General features: G+C 39.6%; 1 long non-coding RNA gene across 2 annotated transcripts in view; it reads right to left on the reverse strand.

Annotated features, from left to right (window-relative positions):
- Positions 1 to 11,149, reverse strand: part of LOC116703787 (uncharacterized) — a 15,802-nt gene extending 4,653 nt beyond the window's left edge. The window contains exons 1-2 of one of the 2 annotated variants that reach the window (XR_004335503.1): positions 11,053 to 11,138; positions 10,758 to 10,761 (exon numbers count right to left, since the gene is read on the reverse strand). This is a non-coding gene — a long non-coding RNA (uncharacterized LOC116703787). Of the gene's footprint in view, positions 1 to 10,757; positions 10,762 to 11,052 lie in introns of both variants that reach the window. The other variant, XR_004335502.1, reaches the window with a different exon arrangement.
- Positions 11,150 to 12,000: the final 851 nt, after the last annotated feature.

The raw sequence follows: 12,000 nt of genomic DNA on the forward strand, positions 1-12,000 counted from the left end.
ACATTTAACTTATACACCAAAAAATGGGGGGGGGGGGACATTTCTTGGGGGGGACCAACCCAGAATTTTCATTTGTTTTTCAAAAACAAACCAAAAAAAACCCTTGGGGGGGAACATGGGAAAATTGTGGGGGGGCCTATTCTCTTTACCTGTCACCGTTTCTCATTTTTAGGGGATTCCAAAACTTGGAACATTGAACAAATTTTGGGCAAAGGACCCACATTAGTATTTCATTTTAAAAAACAACAATAACAAATAAATAAAACAAGTTAAAAACACAACAAAAAGGGGGTTTTTAGGGGGGTCTGATTCCCACCCCCAAAAACAAATTCTACCCAAAAAAACAAGGGGGGGGATTGTCTGGTGGTTCAATCAATTTAACATAAACCTGCTTTGACTACTTATAAAAACTATGGGAACACTTTTTTTTGTGTGTTATTTTTGTGGGCGGCGAAACGAGATTTGTTGCTTACTTGTAAAATGGTAAAACGTTGAGTTATAAGGGGGGAGGGTTACACATTGTGGGGGGAACAAAAAATATTCAGGGAAAAAAAAAAAAAAGGGGGACACAAAAAAAAACAAAAAAAAAAACAAAAAGGAAAAAACCAAACACAAAACCACTTCGCATTACCCATTTTTTTTATTTGGGGGCGGGGGAAAAAAAATTTATATTTTTGAAAACCCATGGACATGTATTAACAAAAAAAAAAAAAAAACTTTCCACATTAAAGGAGAAAGTTTGCCTGTTGCTTTTTGTAATTTTAAATGTTTTTCGAAAAAATAACATTTTTTTAACAAGATACAAAAACAATGGTGTGGTTGGTTGGGGGGGGGGGGGGGGGGGGTTCCATTTTTGGGCGGGGGGTGGGTGGGGGCTGGGATTGGTGTTGCTTTGGACAAGGGTCTGTTGGGGGGTTTGTAATCCTTCGTGGGGGTTGGGACAAGGTTCATTACCCCACCGGCGGTTTGTTTCATCAAGGGGGCTGGCACATTTTCTTGTTCCTAAGAAGGGTTTCAACTATTAGGAGGGGGCAGAAGTGGCTATGCTGTAGCTGGAACAAAACTTTTTTTTCCTTTCAAGGAGGGCTTTATTTGGGAGGGAAAAAAGCGGGGACTTGGTCCCCAACGATCAGGTCAGAAGGAAAAACCAGGGAGACCTGAAAGCTGTGGTCAGAGGAATGGGTTCAGGGCGCACAAAAAAAACATTGAGTTGGGGTTCTGGTGGGTTCTAAACAAATGTATAAACACCCAACTGTTACGGGAAAGAGGGGGGAAAACTGATTTTTTTTTTTAGGAATTCATTTGATAATTAACCATTTTAAAAAAAATTTTAAAAAAGATTGTTTTTCTCTCCTTTTGCATGGTAACAAACAGTGGGAGGCTTGGGTGTTTGAAAACCCAAACCCCAAAGTTGGTTATGAGGGCTTCCTCAATTGGGGGTGGCTCATGGGCGTTGCAAGTGTTAAGGGGGATATGAAAGGGGTTTTGTTTTCAGGGTATTTTAATGGGTGGTTTGTGTTACTTTGTGGCCTCTGGCACAGCTAAAAAATAAAAAAACCAAGCAGTGGTCCTTTTTCAGGGCTTTGGAAAACATTTCTTGTTTCCATTTGAAGGTAGGGCAAAAATTCGTCTTTGCGGGGTGGGGAACGTCTCTTAAGTCAAAAACTGAAACTTGTTTTTCCTTTCCCAATGGGGGGGGGGGAAAATTCTTTTGTGGTTTGCGTAGTGGATCAAAACTGCTTCGCATTTCCCAATCCCAACCTCCCCAGTCCTTTCTTCCTGGGCAAGGGCTGTCTGGATCCAAGCTGTGTAGTAGCTTTGGTTAAACAGGAAAAAGGGGAGGGACTGGGGGGACAGGTGATGTCGGTTCAAGGGGGGGGTGGGACGTTGGGACCTGGCTGCCCCCCAAACCAGGGTAACTTGAGGGGTCGGGGGCTGGGGTCAAAAACTGGTGTTTGTTCACAACCATTTCACACTGGTTAAAAAAAAAAGGAAAAATGTTTTGTAAAGGGAAACAATTTATTTTTTTCAAGTTTTTAATGCAAAAAAGAAGAAAAAAAAAGGGTTGGGGGACTTTAACAAAAAAATCTAAAGAGGGAGGGGACTTGTCCACATCGGAAAAAAAAGCTGCAAACAGCAAAGCAGGCGGAGCTACCAAGAGAAACCATGGTTTATGTTGAAAAAATACGTGCTGTGAACTCCACTAAAAGGGGCAAGATGTGATGGGTTTGTTTAAATAGGCAAGAAAGGACCCACAAGAAAGGTCAACTGGGGGAGTTGGCATAAACCAAAATCCCAAAAACAGAGGGGGGGGGGGGGGGAAGCCGGCAATGTTGGGGGTTCTAAAGGGAAATTTCCAATTTCAGCGAGAGGGGGGGGGGGGGGGACATGTTTGCAGATTATGCAAAATGGGGGGGTTTTATTGTTGGTAGCCTTTAATCAATGGACAAAGGGTGCTTTTGGCGATTAGGGACCTCGGTTATTTTTAAAAAAATAGGGGGAGGTAGAGCCACCCGAATGTTACAATCTCAGGAACTTAATTCTAGATGTTAAGAAAATAGTTAGGGTACAAGGATAAATTTTTATTGGGCCAATTAAAATTATTTGGGTTTTTGCAAAAAAACTTTTTATGTTGGCGGTACATTTCCCCCCCATTAAATTTGTTATAGACTTGGGACTTTTCCCCATGGGGGGTTTTAAAAAACAAACCCCAAACCAAATTTATTGATGGAAATTTACAAAAAATTTTTCCTTCCCCCCCCAACAACATTTAAAATAAATCTTTGTTTTCCTAAAAAAAAAAAAGATATTGTTAAATAAAAAATTTTAAACAAAAAAAAAGGGCTTTTAAACATGCTTCGAAAAAAAGGGTGGGGATACATTTTTTTTACATTTAAAAACCCTTGCGTTTGATTTGGGGGAAACAAAAATCGTTTCAGGAGTTTGGCTGGTTTTATCAAGGGTTCAGGGTTTTAAAAAGATTTGCAAATTTAGGGGGAAACCAAAAAAAAAAACCCAAAAAAGGGGACAGGGGGAAAATCTGGAAGTTGTTTCCCTTTTTTTGTAAAAAAAAAAACAAAATAAACAACGGGGAGGGGAGGAGAAGGGGCGGGGGGGAACCAATGGACTGTTCCTTTTCGAAATTGGGGATTTTTTATAAAAAAAAAGCCGGGGGGGCGGGGGGGAAAAAAACAGGTTACAAGTTTTGGGGGTTTTTTATATTTTGTAAGGGTTTTTTGGGGATTGAAAATTGCAAAAAGCCAACAACAAGAACCAAGGGGAATTGGGGTTGGGGTTTGGTTTTCTGTTTGGGAGGGGACCTTTTGTTTATTTTCACTTGGAAATTGGAATTCTGTGAACTTGTGTGGTTTTGTTTTAAAATTTGGCCCAAGGGGAGGGGGGTTAAAAATACGTGGTGTGTCACCCACCAAAATAAAAAAATAACAAAAAGGGAAAACAATGATAAAAAAAAAAAAAAAAAAGACTTTTAAAAAAACCCTTTGGGTGTGTTTTTTTAAAAAACCAAATTATAATACCAATTTTCAATGGCAAAAAAAAAAACATTTTTAAGGGGTTGGGGGGGGGGGGACCACTACCAAAGCCTTAAAGGGACTTGGGCGAAGGGGGGGAAAAAGGCTGGTTTAGGGGGATTTTTTTTGGTTTTTTTTTTTCAGCTTTGGGGGGGGCCCCAAAACCCCAAAACAATAAAAATCCCCAAGTCACTTGGTGGGGGGGCGGCGTTTCTCGGAGGCAAACCAATAAAAACAAACTAAAAAAAATAAAAAACCCAGGCAGGGGCGGAAAAATGTCTTTTTTTTTTTCGTCAGGTCTTCAGGAAACCTTTTTCCCTTGTTTACACTTTTGTATCAAATTGGAGTGCCTCGTTTATTTGGGGGTTTTTGTTGTTAAATGGACACCAAGGGGGAGGGGGGGCCCTGGGGCAAAAAACCCAAAACACTATAAATTGGTGGGGGTTGTTAACAACAAATGGGGGTTTTTTAATATATTTTAACATTTTATGGGAATAAAAAAAAACAAAAGATAAACGGGGGGGTTTTTTTAAAGGGGCGTTGGGGGGGGCGGCGGGCTGTTTTACCCCCAAAAGCCCTTAAAAAAAGGGGGGAACTGGGGGGAGTTTCTGTCTAGACCCAAGGTTCACCTGCTGGGGTGGACCAAGCAGGGGGAATCTTTTTCAAAAAGTTTTTCTTTTCAGGGGGACTTGTGCATGTTTTCTTTGACGGAATAAACAGGACCTTGGCTCTCTTGGCTGGGGGTCTTGGTTTTCCATCTGGAGATGGGGGCTTAAAACATACCGGGGTCCTTTGAACAAAAAAAAACTGGGGGGGGGGGGACTGAGGAGGGGAAGGTGAAAGTAAAGGGATTGTTGGGGCGCTAGGCGTTTACTTGTACAAAAAAAAAGGGGGGGATTAAACTTCACGGAGGCCAAAAAAAAATTCAACTTCCCAACCAGTTCCTTTTCCAAGGCGGGGGGGGGTGGGGGGGGGGGGGGGGGGGGGGGGAACCCCTGTCTGATCAACCAGGGCAAATTTTTGTCCTTGTTAGGGATGTTTAACTGGGGGGAATTGGACAAATCCCAGAGTTGGTTTTAAAAACCAAGGATTCCCAAATTCTTGGGGGTGGGGGATGTCATCCCAGGTTTTTTAAAAGAAAATCAGGATGGTTTTCAAAGATTTCTTGGTCCAAGGGGAGTCTGGGAACCCCCATTTGCCCAAACAACACCCCTGTCAAAAATGTAAAAAAAAGGGAAAAAAAAAACAATGAATTCCCACACACAAGTGGCCTTTAAAATTTCTTTGGGGCCCAAAAATGTTTTTTTAATTTTGCACACCCACCTGGGGGGGGGGGGGGAAAAAAAAATCACACCTTCAAAACTTGACCCCAGCCAAGGGGCAGGAGGGAAGGGGGGGTTAAAAAAGGGCCAAAGCACCCCCAGTCAATGGTTCCCTATTAGTTTTTGCCCATTTGTTTCCCCATGGGTTGTAAAAAAAACCTGTTGATTTTTTTGTCCCCCCAATGCGTGTCTCTGTTGTTTTCCTCCTCTTTTGTCTGGACCAAATGTTCAAAGAATAAGGTGTTTAAAAAAAGGAAGGTGGGGAGAAAAGGGGGGGGGGGGATTATCTGGAGGGTGTTTTCGCCATCGGAACTTTTTTTCCTCCGTGTTTTGAAGCTTTTTTTTCTACCCTTTGTAAGGCGGGGCTTGCTATGTTTTGGTTGGTTTTTTTTTACGGGGCCGGGTAAATCCTCTTTACCCACTTGTAAAAAAACTTTGTTTTAGGATTTTTGGTTAAAGACCCTTTTGGGATGTTTAACCCAAAAAAAAAATTCCCCTTTTTATTTTTTCCCATTCTTGAAATAATTTTTTTGAATTAACCTTTTTTCCTTTCAACTTTTTTGGGTTCCCCAATTTGGCAAAATGGTTTTCAAAAATTTTTATTTGGGGGCGGAAAACATTTGTTAAAAAATGTTTTTTGTAAACTGGGGGGTTGCCCATGAAAAAAAAAAAATTGTTGTTTGTTAAACAAATATTTTTTTGTTTTTCATTTTTTCTAAAAAAAAAAAAAGTTTTGCATGTTCCAGTTTTTTACAACATAAGAAAACTCACCCACTTTCAGCTTTTGAAGGGGGCTGTAGGGTAAATAAACAAAACCCATCATTTTTTTTCTTTCCTTCTCCATTAACAGGTGATGTTTTTTGTTTTTGTTTTTTTTGTTGCAGTTTGGGGGGGGGGGGGGGGAACTCTTTCCTTCAACCAGGGGAGGGGAAAAAAAAACCATTGTCTGGGGGGGGGGGGGGTGTGGGACTGGGATGTATTTTTTAATGGGGGGGGGAACACAAAAACCCAAGGGGGGAGTTGTCAGAAAAAAAAAAAAACCCTCCATGTTACGCAGTTGTCTTGGTTCCCTTTGGGGGTTTTCGTGGGAAATACAAACAATAGGCTTTTGTTTTAATTTTTCTTGTGAGGGAAATTTTTAAGACTCCCAACCATTAACCCAAACCCCCAAAACCAACCCCATCTGAATACGGACTAAAAAAAACAAAAAAGAAACAACGCCCCAAAAAGGGGTTATTTAAAAAATTGTGGTTTTCTTTTTCAATTTAGCATAAAACAAAAAACTGTGGGAGCGATTAAATTTGGGGCGGGGCCAAGCCCAAAAACAGATTTTTTACAAAGGGTTTTTTTTAGGGTGTCTGAGAATTCAACCCAACACAAAACATCCACAAAAGGGGCGGCAATTTTTCTGAAAAAAAAAAGGGCTTTTATAATTCTCAACTACGTGTGTAAAAAGTTAAATTTATTCCCCAAAAAAAAAAAAAAATGTTTTTTTTTGACATAATTATTAAAACCTGGGAAAAAAAAATTGTTTTTTTTTTTAAAAATTTTCCTTGGATTGGGCTTTTTTTAAACCCCCACGAATTACAATTTTACCATCGTCCCAAATTGTGGAATTCCTCATAAAAACAAAAAAAACAAAATTTCTTAAAAACACTATTTATTAGAAAAGGGATGGTCGTTAATTTTAATTGTTTTCACCCAACTAAATAAAAAATGTAATTTTGAACGGAAAAGTGGTTAAGGGGGTGAGTGTGTTTTTCTTTGCTGGTTGGCTGGGGTATTTTCGTGTGAGTCCTTGTTGGTGGTGTTGTATTTCTTGGTTTGGGGGGGGGGGCTGGGACGACACAAGGGGTTTAAAATAACAAAAACAAGGGGCTTTCCGGGTTGTGTTTTCTTTTTTTTTCCAAGGGTTCTGCCACACAATTCTTGTCCTTTTTTAGCAAGACAACTGGTCAAGAGAAAAGGGGGGAAGGGAAGGTGGGGGGGTCTTCTGGGGCTGGTAGCTGAACCCTTGTTTATTTGACAAAGGGAGCGGTTAATGGTTGGTGTTAAAAACAAAAAAGGTGTTTGCCTTTTGTCCCAACCCTGGGATGGGGGGGAAAATCCAAAAACGGCCAAAATTGGGGTTTTTCCTTTTGTTTTCACACCCTCTTTCGGAAAAAAAATTTCCAAAACACCTTGTTGGCAAAAGCCTGTTATTTTCCAGTTTTCAGGGAAAAAAGAAATTTAAACCCCCCAGGAGGGGGAACCTTGGACCAGGCGGGAGGGTTCAAGAAGGTTAATGGGGGCCAGGGGGGCTGGTAACATTTTACCAGGTTTTGAGTCTGGGGTTTTTTTCTGGATGGGCGGGATTTTGTCCCATCATACTGGTTTTTTTTCAAAAAAACCTGTTGGGCGGGGGGAAATTTTAATGTCTGACTATTGCAAGGTGTTTTCTAAATGGTTGTGTGTATGGGAGTGTGGGGTGGTTGGGTGACAATCCCACTGATCAGGGAGGGGTGCTACCCTGGGGGAAGGGGGGGGGGGAAAAACATTTGGTGATGTTGAAGGGGGGCTGAACTGGATGTGAAAGCTCTTTTTCTGTCCTTCTCCCCCCAACTGGGGGAAACCCAAAACCCCACCCCACCCACCAAACTTTTTTTCCCACCAAGCTTTGTTTCCTTTTTATGGAGGGGGCAAAAAAAAAAAACAAAAGGGGGGAGGGGCTGGGATTCCATATTGACTGACAGTGAAAAAAAAAACTTTCAAGGGGCTGGGGACTATAGTTTTTAAAAAAAAAAGGTGGGGGAAAAGATGAAAAACAACCCGGGGAAAAAAAATCTTTCTTGGGACAAAAAAACATTGTTTTTTGGAATTTGCATGAATGGGGGGGGGGGGGGAAAAAAACCAAAGGAACTTTTTTTTGAGGGGTAATTCAAATTTTTACTTAAGGGGTTTAAAATCCCTGGGGGGTGGATGTTTTTTTCAAAAAACCCCCAAACCTAAAAAACAAACAATTATATTATGGTCTAAAAAAAAAAAACCCCCAAAGGGTATTTAACAAATGGGGGGCCCAATTGTTGGGGGACAATTTGCCACGTTTGAAATCCCTAATTTAGGGTGCGGGTTTTTGAACCCAAATTTGGCTATAAAACCAAATGTGGGTTTAGGAAAAAAACAGGAAAATAAACTGGGGGCCTCGGGTTCCTTAAAACTGGTTGAAACAAGTTCAGAGGAAGGGGGTGGGGGTTGAACAAAAAAAACCCATTTTAAAAGAAAAGGGTCTGAAGGGGGGAGTCACTTCCTTGTTTTCTGGGGTTGGGGGGGGGGGGCCCTTTCCTAATTTTGTTTAAAAACAAAAAAGCCGTTCCCAGGGCTCTTGAAAGGGGGACATTCATCTCCCCCGCTTTTTGTTCAGGTCTACTGATGGTTTGTGTTACTGTGGCACTTGCCACAGTAATACACAGCAGTGTCTTCAGGCTGCACATCTCTGTCCATTTAGAGTCACTGTCGTTGCTGGAAGCTCTAAGTCGATACTGAACTTGTTCTTCAGGGAATCTTTGTAGTATGAAGCCTCAGTATATTTTATTCCAATCCACTCCAGTCCTTTCCCTGCAGGCTGTCTGATCCAAGTGTGTAGTAGTCACTCAGGAATAGAGACCTGAAGGTGATGGTCAACGTTGACCGGCTACAGTCACAGAGGCTGGCTGTGTCAACTGTTCACACTTCACACCTGTTAAAAAAGAAAATGTTTTGTAACAAATGATCAAGTTTGAGTATCAGTTCAATTTCGGCTGTCTTTGGACGTTTTATCAATGAGTGATTTTTATTGTGTTTTTAATGTTTTAGCAAGTTTGTGTAAATGCAGGGAGGATTATTAATTTATAATAAAAACATATTTTAAAATAAAATTACAGAATTCAAAATAACTTAACAAACCAAAAATATAAAAATGTAATATAAAATGTTTACATATATACATTAAACAAAAAATTCAAATTAGTTCACTACCAGCCTACAGAATGAGTTCTGTAGGATTTTGTACATCTGCTCAACCAACTCCAGTCACTGTGGGTGTCGAGCACAATAATAAACAGCAGAATCTTCAGTCTTCAGACTGTTCATCTGAGATACAGCTGCTCTCTGCTGTTGTCTCTGGAGATGGAAACGGCCTTGAACTGACTGGAGATAGTAGAATCTGCCACTGTCGAATTTATAGTTGCCACAAATTCCAGTCCTTTTCCAGGAGCCTGTCGATCCAGGCATCCAGTGCTACTGATGACATCAGATGTTGAACAGTCCAGTCTGTGGGATTCTCCAGGTATTTTAAATGATGGTTGTGAAGTATTTAGAGAATCCTCCAAAAAATCTATTTCTATTTCCTAACATTGTTATACATTGTTAACCACTAATGGGTTCAACGTGAACATTAACAATCAATCAAATATTCTGACTTAACAAGGAGTGATACATCATTGCATGCATTTATAACCTTGTTAGACATATATATGTATGTGGTGAAAAAAATCAGTGATTAACTACAGTATAGATTAATCCTCAAAAAGTAGGTTTCTCTTCCATAATATAGTTATTTACTTTTCATTAACAATAAAACATGTTTGTCAGAGATTCGGGTTTCATCTTCTTTTTATGTGAGAACAGTTGAACATTTCATCTTAATTTTGATTTATTTAAATTTACTATAGTCAGCTGATTTACTGTCATCAGTATGTGAATCAGTCTCCTTGTTTGTTTTGCCCTCATAAAGAAGTGAAGTGTGTGTGTCATGAGAGACAGAAGAGCTCACTCAGTCAGCTTCAACATCACATGTTCTCTGTAGCTCTGGTACTCTGCTGCTGGCTGCTGATCCTGTGAGGAGCTTTCAGTGGATTCACACTAATACACCACATTAGAAAACAGAATAGTCAGATAATGATGGAGTAATGTTGATTTGTGTTCCACAGGTGTGAACAGTATTGATCTCATCCAGACAGACTCAATGGTTGTGCAGCCTGGACAGTCTCTGACCCTCAGCAGTTAGGTCCTGGTTATTCTTTGACTGATGACATATGCAAACAGTTGGATCAGACGAGTGAGAAACCCAATGACTGGATTTCCCATCTGTAGAGGAACATGGCTTTCCTCAAAATAGCTCTGAAGACAGTTCAGCTACAGCAGAGACACTTCTGCTCTAACAGTGACTCTAAAGGACAGAATGTGCAGCCTGAGGACCAGCTGTGTATTACTGTGTACGTTACCCCACAGACATGTACACCACCAACAGACCTGCACAAACACCCAGCAACCAGCAAGACTCAACTACACACACAAGTTCTAAATGTAAACATTAATAAAGACAGCACTTTGTAATGAGTTAATACATTTCATGTTCATAGAATTCAGTGAACGGTATCGTGTTGTGAGACCTATAAAAGATGAGAAAAATATTTTTCCTGATTTAATGTAACTTCTGATAACTAACTACATTTAAACAGTAGCAACATCTCTTCACAAATACACAAAGTCATATTTATAAGTACAAAGTATGTAAGTTATGATGACATAGTGAGATGATAAAGCAATTTTCAGAAATGCTTGTAGATGTTGGTGATCAGACTACAACTTTTGTTTATTTATATTATTGTAAATGATCTAATGTGCTGCTAATTACAGTCAAAGTGACTAATGAGAAAGAGAGCATTCATTCCAATTCCATAATTTAACACATTTTAATAACCCAAATTTTTATTGTGTCAAATGTCATTTGTGTATTATTAGATTGAATATGGTTATAGTGTTAATGTTGGCTAACATTTTTACAAAAATTAAAACATTTCAGACAAACATTAAAACAGCTCCAGTCCAGATGTTTCCTCCCTGTGAGGAGGAGTCAATGCAAAACTCAGATATCTTCCACCTCTACTTATCTGAGTGCAGAGAGGAGGACAGAGAACAGTGAACACACAGTTTAACATGATGGACTATAGGACAGGACTGCTGCTTTTAACTCTCTGCTGGGCAGGTGAAGATTTTCAATGATCTTAATTTGAGTTTGTCTTCGAAAAGATACTGTCCTTCAGGTAGTGATTGTTTTCTTGTTTATCTTGACAGGTGTTAACAGTCAGACTCTGACAGAGTCTGAACCAGTTGTTAAAAGACCTGGAGAATCCCACAGACTGACCTGTACAGCCTCTGGGTTTAATTTAGGCAGCTATCACATGGCCTGGATCAGACAGGCTCCTGGAAAAGGACTGGAGTGGATTGCCTGGAATGATAACGGTGGTAGCACCAAATACTACTCGCAGTCAGTTCAAGGCCGGTTTACCATCTCTAGAGACAACAGCAGAGAGCAGCTGTATCTGCAGATGAACAGTCTGAAGAATGAAGATTCTGCTGTTTATTATTGTGCTCGAGAGCCACAGTAACTGGAGTTGATTGAGCATCTGTACAAAATCCTGCAGTACTTATTCTTTCAGGCTAGTAGTAGTGCACAAGCAGGACGTGTTTTTCATCTCATTCCTATATTTTATACTAGCTTTTATTTTCTTAAGGTTGTTAATTTGTTTTATATGCTGTGATTTTCTTGTAAAACGTTTTTTAAAATAAAGCAACAATCCTCCCCTGCATTAAAAACAAAAAAAAAGGTCACTCGTTGATACAAACAATCTGGCTGAAATTAAATTACTACAAATAATTTACCTATCTACAAATTAAGACACAAAACCATAAAGGATGTGGAACTAAAGCATGTCTTAACATGGGAGTTAGAAAAATGATGTTGCTATTTCTTATGTAAAATCACTAGAGCACAGTCAGTGTCTAGTTTCTCTCTCCTCTGTTACTAAAATGAGAAACTCAGATCTGCTGTTGTCATTGAACTTAACTGACTAATACTCAAACTCTGAAATGATTCATATCGCTTTGTAATAAAATCAATATGTCACTCTTTCCTTCACATACTGTAATTTCATTAAAATTATTTCTAAGAGAAAACAGCTGAAAGTGAAGATTATTGTTATTGTTTAGAATGGTTTTACCTGTATCATGTATGGAGATAACTGTTTCATTAAAATTAAAATTATTGTTTGAAGATAGAACAATAATAATATAGTCCTTGAGGTTTTTTGTGGTTTTAACTGCAGAGAAATGTCTAGAATATATGTGGA

This window comes from Etheostoma spectabile, chromosome 15 (assembly GCF_008692095.1).
Source record: "Etheostoma spectabile isolate EspeVRDwgs_2016 chromosome 15, UIUC_Espe_1.0, whole genome shotgun sequence".
NCBI lineage: Eukaryota > Metazoa > Chordata > Actinopteri > Perciformes > Percidae > Etheostoma > Etheostoma spectabile.